We start from the raw sequence: 8,895 nt of genomic DNA, 5'->3' as shown, positions 1-8,895 counted from the left end.
CTGTGTGAATTTCTAGGAATGCATTATCAGCTGGGCAGTTGCAACAATGTTGCCATTTTTAATCAGTACAGTATATTTCAACTTGCTCGTGCTGAACTAGCAATCTGCAATTCGTCTTTCGGAAATAATAAATCTCTTTCGAAAGACATTTTACATTTTGCTGTCAAAATGCAAAATCGAAGTCTACTTTCCCGTGTAAACAGCCAGAAAGTATTTTTTGCAGAATCGCAAAAAAAAAAATTGCAAGGTTTAACTGCAACTGAAATTCAGCAAATCGCTTTCGAGAAATAATTTCAACTTGCTCGTGCTGCACCAGGAATTTTCATTTTTGCCGTGTGACGCGTTTCTTGGCGAAATTGTATACAATTCTAAAAATATTGATTGAAATATGTGTAACTAATTTATTCTACTCATGTGGAGTATTTTAGTATTAATGTATTAGACATTTTGGGACTGTTTTGTGCACATTTTAGCAGGTTTAGTAAATTTTTCATGTCATCAATTTTGTTATAAGCATAAAATATCTGGTAACATAGTTGAAAGTGGACTTGTCTGCATCGCAGGGTTTAATTTTCAGAAATAAAAACTGCTTTCGAAAGCCACTTTACGTGCAAGGTGTAACTGCTCCTGCAATCTCTTTTGGAAATTCTTGAGTTTGAAAGACTTGCACTTGCCACGACTAACAGCTGCTTTACATGCAAGGCGTGACTGCTCATCAACTGCTTTCTGAAATTTCTAAATTTTACGGCCTTTTCGAAATACATATATTGCATTGCCACGTCTGACACGCTCTTTATATCTAATAAACATTGCAAGTGTATTTTTAAGTTTCTTACTGTTAATTACCGTGCCGTTTTCAGAATACTACTCTACATCGGTGGCTGAAAATGGCTGAAGACGCCCTACTTCAGAATTTGATCAAAGAACACCCTATCTCACAATTCAATTGAAAAACGCCCTCTCAGAATTTTGTTGAAGAATGCTTAGTAAATGGTACAAAAAGGCCCTCTCTCAGCTGACGATACATTGAATTGAATTTACTTGAGATATGACGTTCTTGAACCATTTGCTGAGTTAAGACGTTCTTCAATCTAATTCTGAGATAGGGCATCCTTTAACCAAATTCTGAAATAGGGCGTTCTAGAAAAATTTTCTGAGGTAGCCGTCGATATGTAAAGTTACGAAAAAACCGATATAACTGTTTTACAGAGTGGCTGAAATACTTTCATAGTCAGTGTATAATCGCACGGAATTATTGAAATTTGTTTTGTGATACGGTCTAAGGTGCGCAGTACATCCCCCTGATGAGAAAGAATTCCAGTTTTGGTACCAAACGCTATACGTACATATGTACATATGTTAGTGCAACTGTGCCTTCGCTCAGCCGGTTATTGAAAAACTCAAGCACTGAAGGGATTCAGAGTGCGCACGTACAAACCTTGTATTTAAGAAGCCAATATAATAGCCTACCCTGCAGAAAATCCGACCAGCTCAGGACTAGCGTAGAACTAGACATTTTGCCAATAGTACTAGTTCTAGCTCAATACCCAAGCAATGCTTTCAACTATCCAGTTTTACACGGCGATGTCATTGGCGGTGGCAAATGTCGCCCAGTGCATTACTTTGCAACTAGTTTTTAAGCGGTTCCGTTTTGGATAGTTTTTTTTTTATAAGAAACCGTTTTTAAGTTACGATTTTTGGATATTTTTTTTCGTTTTTTCTTTTCTTTTACATATTCTATTTTTGTTACATATTTAAAAAAAAAAAGAAGAAAATTATTGTAAGCTCCACGCCACAATTTGAGTTCATTAAATTTGAAAACTAAAAATTGCCTCCACCGCGTTTGGAACTCGCAACCAACGATGCTCGAGTCGGAAGTCTTAGCGTTGAGCTACTTTCATATTGTACGAATAGTGAGTAATCGCACATTTACACCGCAAGTTTCAACTGTCCCACTCTGCATCCGCTTTGCACCAGTTCAGAGATAGTCCTGATATACAATGTGTAGTAGTTCGGAACTAGCGCTTTGTCAGACTGTCTCTAAATTTTACTGCCGGGTACCTACAGTTCTATGTAATAAAAGCATTCTACATAACATATAACATACGAATACAAACGAAGAGGAAAACGCGAAGAGAGTACTAAAGTACACACTCCCATACATACAACATATGCAAGTATATACACCGAAGTAAACAAAAACAGCTGCCGATTTTATTGCTTACTCTTCGTATTTACCTCCTTCTGATTATTTTCTTCTGCAACAATTGCTTTTGATTTTTTGTTTCTTTTTCGCCTATGTATCTTCTTTACACATATTTCATATTCTTAAAATACCTTTCCCCGGTTTCTTTTTTTGCGGTTTTTAATTTTTAGAATCAGGTTTACTAATTTTTAAATTGCTTTAACAGAGAATACGACGAAAATCCACATATGTAGATATATTTGGCATACTGACTGGCATTGGAGTTACTCAGGTGAGTATTTGTGTATGTACGTATGTACAAATGTGTGTTTAACTATCAAAAGCCTTGCGGCTTGCAAAAAATTAAGAACTGTTTCTTTCGAGAAACAAATTTACATACACACACACATGTATATACAGACATATGTATGTATATGCGAAAATAGCGGAAAACTAACAGGAAAATGATCACTTATAGCACTTTTGATTTAATATATGTCGTTTTTGTTTAAATTAATCGTTTCTACTAAACACAGGCCTCCAAGAAGAACAAAACGGAATTAGCGGTGACAACTGCATTTAACCAAATATGCAGAAAAGTTAACTTGAATCTAAAAACTATTGTATTGTTTGTGATCAAAGTGAAAGGCGAAGCTATTGGCAGCTTCTTTTGTCTGGTTTTCTAGGATTATTGCCATTTTTTCTCTCTACTATGTATTTTTCAAATTGCATAAAGCAGTACATTGCCTTGCCTAAGTACACCGAAATTAGATAATTTCACAAATATTGCATATTATACACTTGGAGCATAGCACATTAATCCTGTTGTATCAAACAAAGCAACGCAATTAAACTCCATAAAATGTCGCGCACACAGCAAACCGTTTGTCCAAAGACGAAGAAAGTTAAACCTTGGATGTTCACTGCGTCCGAGCGTCACGCAAACCTCGAATGAAAAACTGGATGCACCAACTTCGTTTTAAAAAATTCAATTGCTTGATTTTTCTGCATTTTTTTAGCACATTTATGTTTTTCCCCAATAAAAAATATATTTATTTACATTATTCAGCTTGCTGATGTTTGCCTCGCGTGACTGCTTCACTGCGTCTTCGTCGAAAAACTTTTCCTATGATTTTTCACAGTTGACTTTAGGATGTGATTGTCTCGCTCGCACTTGCGTTGTTTACATTGTGGAGTTATACGAAGAGAATTGTTGCTGACTAGACCAAAAGAAAGAAGTAAAGCAATCTGAAACAGTCTCCCAGCGCCATCTAGGCGTCAAAAACGACATAAAATAGAATTTGGTCCCAATAGGAAATTTACGTGAGGCGATTTTTGGTTGAAAGCAACAATTGCCTTTCAACTAATCGCTTTCAACGCAGTTGGTCGGCTGTGAAAGTTGAATCATGTAAATTCCCTATAACCGATTCGCGCTAGCGCAGGTAGAGAACTTATAACAACGAGAATGTGTAAACGACTCAGTGGACATCATTGAGAATTGGAATTTTTATTTTCTGAAACCAATCTGAAAATGTCTCCCAGCACCATCTAGGCGTGAAAAATTACTTAAAATAGAATTTGGTCCCTAATAGGGAAGTTACATGAGGCGAATTTCAGGCAACTTTTAGTCGAAAATAACAACCGCCTGGTGTAAACGGCCTTTCAACTAATCGATTTCAATGAAGCAGAGCTGTAACATGAGGCTTGTATAGTAACTTCTCCAGTTAAATATTGCAGCGAGAGCGTAAAATCAAAATAGAGCGAAAAATTGAGAAGAAAAGAAAACTAGCAGAAAAAGTTAATGAACACAAAAGTAGCAAAAACTTGCAAGTGAATAGTTGTTGCAACGTTTTGATATTCTGCTGTCAACATTTTACTATTTATAAATCAGTTTTAAACTCTTTGCCTTACTGCCATCCCTAAATTGGCGCGTCAAGCGCCAAACAACTGTCAAAAATCCTCATGCCCATACAATTTGTATGAAGCATCCCACAATAACGCGGCGCTAACGCCGAGCAAATGGAATTTTCATTTTTGACAGGGCGTTACGTGTTGAAGTTGGATGCGGAAGACGGAAAGAAAGAGAAAGGACAAAAAAGTGAAAGAGGAAACGAGAATAAAAACGAGAGGATCTGAGAAAACGTCAAAAATTACGACGCGTTGATTTGGGGATAGCGCGCGCTGACACTCGTCGACAATGGATAACGCAACGCTTAGCGCTCCAATTTAGGGACGGCAGTTACACACAAGCACTTACACAGTCCAGTACATCGTTAATATTTTGATTTCCAAACATTTTATTTTGTTTGTGCTAAACCAATTCAACAAATGGCGGCTTTTGACATTTATTCTTCTTATTCTTCTTCTGCTAGCTAATTTCTGCTAGTAAAAATTTCACAAGCAAGAATATGCAGCTCTCTCGTGTTCTTATGCTCTCGATTCAGTGCTCTCTTGCAAATTTTTTGGGTTTTCCAGTAAAAATTTGCAGGTTCCTGTAGAAATTAGTACTGACTATTGGTTACTATACAAACCTAAGATTTACCACGTTTATACCTAAGCTATTTGCAAATAAAAATAATTTGCAACTACCTAACTCACTGTTTATTCGATGGTGAAAAATTCTTTTTTAATATTGCCTGATTATAAAAAAAAAGGAAATAGAAAAAGAAAATAAAGTTAAAAATGGCAACGTCTTAATTTTAAAAAGGCCATAAGATGACCATCGAAAAAGAAAATAAGCCTAAGAATGGCGGCGTCTTGCGCTTAATTGCAAATAGTACCACTGATCAATACTTATTTGCGCGATTTAGTTATTTGCAAATAAAAAATTAACTCAGCGTTTATACGGCAAAGTTTACCATTTTGCAAATTATCTATTATTTGCAAATAATACGTGCGTATAAACGTAGTAATTGAACCAGTAGGATCTGCATTCACTCGGCATTCTTTTCAAAATTTTGATTGTATGGTAGAGTTCCATTCAGTATATGTTAGATTAGGAAACATTGAAACTAAACCAAGTACTGCTACTTAAAAGTATGCGAAAAACTTCCCGCTAAAAATTAATATTTTTACGCGTCACAATGAGCAACGTTTGACACCGATTATTTTTGTTGTTATTGTTTTTTCTTATGAATTTATTAGATAGACTTAGTAGCCGAATATTTGACAGCCAGAATGCCAAAAATCACGGCCATCTGAAATCATTTTATTTTGGACTTTTGGCACGCTAAAATTGGAAAAGGGCACAGTGTGCGCCGTTGAGTTACGAAAATATCGGCGCGCCGGCGGCGGCGGCGGCGGCCTAAGGAATTTTGAACAAAATGTTCATGATGTATTCACATTGAAATTCATTTTTAAAGGAGGGTTTTTTTTTACCTAATTTGGGCCACTGAATAGCAATTTGATATCCTTTATTTTTCCAATAAAAAACATAGGAAACACGCTTTTTGATGGAAACCTTTATTACAGTTAAATTAGAGTCCAACGAGAGCAGAACTAAATTTTTTCAATACCACAACTAATACTTTTTTATATACTACAACAACAAGAAAGTTATCACATATCAAAACCTTTAACGCTAATATCTCAGTAACAACGTTGTAAGTATTTGTTTCTTTAATAAAGATTTTTTTTATTTTTTTAACAGATTTTTTATAAAAAGCAAATTTGCTAATTTTTACAATCCTAAGATACATATTTTAATCTCGGGTCCCACAGATGTGTTCTGTACTAGGTGGGTGTGTGAAAATTATGATAGCATTCATAAGTGGTGGTCAAAACCCAGGAAGATTTTGCTCCATCGCATCGCAATGTTTTCGACACAGGGTTAAAGTTCCCCCTTTTTGGAGAAAATTAGTATTATTTTTCATTACATTTTGTTATCCTTAGAAAGTCTGGCAAAAGAGCAGATCAGCTCAAGCAATGACTGTTGTCAACATTCCATACTTTTTTTTTTTTTTTTTTTCGTAGGAGAGGGAAATGCTTTATGCACTGGCCGGGGGCGCTAGTCTCTATACTACCTTCCCCGAGTGTGGGACTCCCACCGAAGTGTGTTGGGCTACCCACTAAAACCCAAACTCCCACCGCCCGCGCAAGAATCCCGCATCTGGCACCGCAATTCTGCATGTCTTCAGATGCAGGAGCGCGCTGTTAGAGCCTTGGGGCTGCTCTTTTGTAGGGGCGTTTCATTCGGGTGTCCTCAGTAGACAACCGTCCTCTCGTTTGCAGCGGAGTACGAATTTCACGTATCTCGCAACTGCTTCCCACTTTTCTGCGCTGGAAATCATTATCCCAACTATGTTGTCCGGAGTAATGTCTCCGTGTCTNGTTGAGGTCCGACCATTATATTTATAATTGTTGGGATCCGTTTCCTGGTGAGGAGCACGATCTCCGTTTTGGCTGTAGCCAATTGCAGACCGTGATCGCTCATCCATCCACTGACGTTGCGCATGACCTGGTTTAGCTTGAGCTGTGCTAGCTGGACATTTCTTGCTGTTATGACGGCTGCCACGTCGTCCGCGAAGGCGACAAGGAAGGCGCTCTCCGGCATTTCCGTGCGCAACAGACTGTCATACGTGGCGTTCCAGAGGTCCGGGCCAAGTACAGACCCCTGTGCCGCTCCGCCGGTTATACGTCTCTTTCTCTGACCTTGTGTTGTGTCGTACAAAAGCCAACGGTCTCTGAGGTAGTCCCGGATCATGTCTAGCAAGTATGTTGGAACCTTGAATGACCATACATTCCATACTTAGCGACGCTATGAGTACATTCATTACAATCTTCTCCAACAAAGGCTCCGGCTGCAATTTCAAGAGTACAGTTTCAAGCTTTTTGTTAATTGTAGTCAAAACGGCATTTTACAAAAATCATACTTCAAATTCATAAATAAGTTTTTAATATCAATTCGATATTTCGAAATTTTCGGGATCCCGGGATTAAGGCAAGCAAAACCCGTGATTTTCGGGACCTCAAAACTTCCGGGATCCCGGTATTGGCATCCCTAGTACATACGGATCTGTAGAGAACATAGATAACCATGTATGTAAGTATATACCTCAGACCTTCTTCTGTTCGCCCATCCATCAGCGCCAAGCACTCAACATCTATATATTAATACGCTAACGAAATCCCATACAAATCTATTCCTCCCTAATGCTGCTATGAATTTTAAAATTATTTAACAGAATGTATATTACACCACCAAACAATATAACTGACCTGCTGCTGGACATAAAAACTTCCCAAGAAAAATGAATGATTGTGTAAAAAAAGTGAGGTGGTCGAATTTCGACAACGGGGCGATACTAGTTTTAATTAAAGTTAGAAGTAACAATATTTAAATATAAAACTAATTCAGTGATGAATTGTAAATTGTACATTTGAGCCAAAGATGAGAGTTTCTGACTGGGAACTCTTGGCATCAAACCTTATCCATTCGTACCAAAATATAGATTTATAAAACCAAATGAGCATTTAATCATTTAGTCTGTGTCCGGTTTACAGGATTTAGTCAGAACTTACAGGAAGTCATTCCTATTGACATAAAACACTTTTGAGAGTTACAGGAAGTTACAGGATTTAGTCCGGAGTTTTTTTTTCCTGTAAGTTCATGAAAAGTGTCAAATGATCAGCTGATTTGCATGTGCAAACAAAAAAAGAAAGCGGTGAATGCAAAGAACCTTATATTTGTTATAAAATGGTAGTAAACAACGAAATATTTGAATATGTATAGATTTTAATAATTAGTTAGTGATATTTCAGCAAATCAGTGTTGTACAAATGACATGTAAACAAACCGTCTGACGTTTTTACAGGAAATAGTGCTTTTTGCGTTCCCGTGCCCTTCTGCATCTGTTCTCCTTTTACTCTCACTTGAGAGAGTAAAATTGTAGTTTGACAGTTCCACAGGTTTTAGTACGAAGTTCAAAAGAACAGACTAATTATTTTATTTTTTTTTTCGCTTAAAAATAGAAATTATTTATAGGTAATTATTATTAAAAATTTCGGGACTTATTCCTTGTATTAAAGTGTCGCTGCCTCTGAAAAGGACATGTCGGAAATCACACTGGTATGGCTTTCGAGTTTTTTGAACAATCATTACTCTTAAGTGAAAAAATAAAACTCAATTAGCCTTATCATGAGTTTCATTTTCCCCGAACCGGTTCACTTTTCACTCTTGGTTTCCATGGTTTTACTATGGGCGGATGACGAATTTTCGGGTGAATTTTTTTTCAGGCGAAACTCAGCATAAGGCAGATTATGATTATTTTCCGTCCTTGTTTATAACTATGAACTGCACATTTTTATGATACCTATTAAAAAATTAAATTAAATAAAAAATAATCAAGTAAAATTAAATCAAATAAACTAATAAAATAAAATAGAATAATTAAATTAAGTAAATAAATAATAAAATTAAATCAAATAAACTAATAAAATAAAACGAAGAAATTAAATTAAATAAACTAATAATTAAAAAAATTAAATAAAATAATAAATAAAATAATGAAATTAAATGAAATATACTTATAAAATAAAATAAGACAAAATAAACTAAAAATTAAATTAAATTAAAAAATAGTTATAAAATCTAGTAAAATAAAATAAAATAAAATAAAATAAATAAAATAAAATAAAATAAAATAAAATAAAATAAAATAAAATAAAATAAAATAAAATAAAATAAAATAAAATAAAATAAAATGAAATAA

At 35.6% G+C, this 8,895-nt stretch overlaps 1 long non-coding RNA gene across 1 annotated transcript; it reads right to left on the bottom strand.

Annotated features, from left to right (window-relative positions):
* Positions 1-2,937: 2,937 nt before the first annotated feature.
* LOC108372266 (uncharacterized) lies at positions 2,938-3,623 on the bottom strand. The gene is made up of 2 exons (XR_001848833.1): positions 3,246-3,623; positions 2,938-3,144 (listed from the first exon to the last, which is right to left on the bottom strand). It is a non-coding gene; the product is annotated as an uncharacterized LOC108372266 (long non-coding RNA).
* Positions 3,624-8,895: the final 5,272 nt, after the last annotated feature.

This window comes from Rhagoletis zephyria, unplaced genomic scaffold (genome assembly GCF_001687245.7).
Source record: "Rhagoletis zephyria isolate East Lansing unplaced genomic scaffold, Rhagoletis_zephyria_1.1 Rzeph_scaffold_05586, whole genome shotgun sequence".
Classification (NCBI taxonomy): Eukaryota; Metazoa; Arthropoda; class Insecta; order Diptera; family Tephritidae; genus Rhagoletis; species Rhagoletis zephyria.
The sequence above is the reverse complement of the archived record's forward strand: the minus strand, read 5'-3'. Positions and strand labels throughout refer to the sequence as shown.